The sequence below is a fragment of the Chrysochloris asiatica genome, unplaced genomic scaffold, assembly GCF_000296735.1.
Source record: "Chrysochloris asiatica unplaced genomic scaffold, ChrAsi1.0 scaffold00221, whole genome shotgun sequence".
In the NCBI taxonomy this organism is placed as follows: domain Eukaryota; kingdom Metazoa; phylum Chordata; class Mammalia; order Afrosoricida; family Chrysochloridae; genus Chrysochloris; species Chrysochloris asiatica.
The window spans coordinates 2,429,658-2,431,723 of record NW_006408739.1 but is presented as its reverse complement, the minus strand read 5'-3'; the positions used below and the strand labels follow the sequence as shown (position 1 = coordinate 2,431,723).

The 2,066-nt window shown below is 39.5% G+C and overlaps 1 pseudogene; it reads left to right on the top strand.

Annotated features, from left to right (window-relative positions):
* The first annotated feature begins 836 nt into the window (after positions 1-836).
* On the top strand, positions 837-1,632 carry LOC102814658 (annotated as a pseudogene).
* The last annotated feature ends 434 nt before the right edge of the window (positions 1,633-2,066 follow it).

Sequence of the window (2,066 nt, the reverse complement as noted above, 5' to 3'; positions counted from 1 at the left end):
AAAAAAAAAAAAAAAAACTTTCCTAACATCATGAAAGATGAGAAAATAAGCATATAAGAAGCAGAAAAATCCCCAAATAGACTATATCCCAAGGAAAAAATACCAAGATTATCATAATAAAACTTCCCAAAATCAAAGACACGGAATGAATCCTGAAAGCAGCTCCGGAAAAATGGAAAGTTACCTACAAGGGAGAACCAACTAAGAATAAACTCTGATTTCTCAGCAGAAACTATGTAAGCAAGAAGGCAATGTAACCATATATACAAAACTCTGGGGGGAAAAGTTTGCCAACCAAGAATCATGTACCTAGCAAATCTGTCTCTCAAATTCAGCAAAATTAGGACATTTCCTGATAAACAGAACATAAAGGAATTTGTAATGACTAGACCAACTTTGCAAAAAATACTAATGGGTGTTCTTTGCACTGAGAACCAACAACAGCAGTTAACAACCTGAGATTACCATTCATGACAATACCACCAAGAACTCAATCTATATATAGAAGTACAACAAGCCTAAAAGATTGAAAATAGGGAAACAGAGATTTCAATGTATAATGAAGTCATCTACAAAGCACAAAAAAGGAATAGTATAGATACAGAACTTCCAAGTGGCAAGAAAGTCAAGATTTCAAGATAAGACAGACTGTTTTAAGAAGGGGCAAAAATAATAAATTGCAGGGTAACCACAAAGAAAAATAATACACTGTACATCAAAATAAAATAAAGAGGAAAATCAGAAAAATTTAGTAAACATTAACACAATAGAAATGAAATGAAAAGAATATTCACAAACATAATGAACTCAGATTAAAAGATTATGTGGAAAGACACATGGCTTCTGCCGGGAAACTCAACACCTTCCATCTCCCGCCTTTGCCCATGATTCGAGCAATCATTAAGTTGTTCAAACTTCAAGCACTGAAGCAGCTGTCCCAGAACTTTCTCCTGGACTTGAGACTGACAGATAAAATTGTACGGAAAGCTGGCAATCTGAACAATGCTTACGTGTATGAAGTGGGTCCCGGGCCAGGTGGCATCACAAGATCCATTCTCAATGCCAATGTGGCTGAACTCCTGGTGGTTGAAAAGGACACGAGGTTCATTCCTGGTTTACAGATGCTTTGTGATGCAGAGCCTGGGAAACTGAGGATTGTCCATGGGGATGTGTTGACTTTCAAGGTGGAAAAGGCTTTCCCAGAAAGTCTGAGAAGACGATGGGAGGACGAGCCACCGAATGTCCACATCATTGGAAACCTGCCTTTCAGCATCTCAACCCCACTGATTGTCAAGTGGCTTGGAAATGTCTCCCGCCAAGATGGGCCTTTTGCTTATGGCAGAACCCAGATGACTTTGACTTTTCAAAATGAAGTGGCAGAGAGACTCACAGCCAACACTGGGAGTAAACAGGGGAGCCGGCTGTCCATAATTGCCCTGCACCTGTGCAGTGTCCAGCACGTCTTCACCATTCCAGGGAAAGCATTTATTCCCAAACCACAGGTGGATGTGGGTGTGGTGCACTACATGCCCCTGGTTCAGCCCACGATACAGCAGCCCTTCGAGCTGGTGGAGAAAGTTGTCCAGAACTTAGTTCAGAAGGAAGTACTGCTACCAAGTGTCAAATTTTTAGGAGGTCCCATTCATCTATTTTGTCTTCTATTTGTAGGTTTTCAGCTATGTTTGAAATTTATGTATTTATGCCATACATCAGAGCCCCTAAGTTTGCCCCTGTTTTTCATAGATGATCTTTATAATTCTAGCCTTTACATTTAGGTCTTTTATCCAAGCTGAATTAACTTTGTATGTGGCATGAGATATGGGTCTTGTTTCATGTTTCTGTAAATAGAATTCCAGTTTTGCTAGTACCATGTGTTGAAGAGACACTGAATCTATCCACCATGCTGGTACTTAAAATACTGGTGACATAGCTTTCAGCATCACAGTAGCATACAAATCACCACAGTACAACAAACTGACAAGCTAGTTAGTTTCTTCCTTAGTTGTACGAAAAGTTGTACGCAATGGTAGCATCTTAGATCTGAGGAAATGTAGTATTAGTCCTAT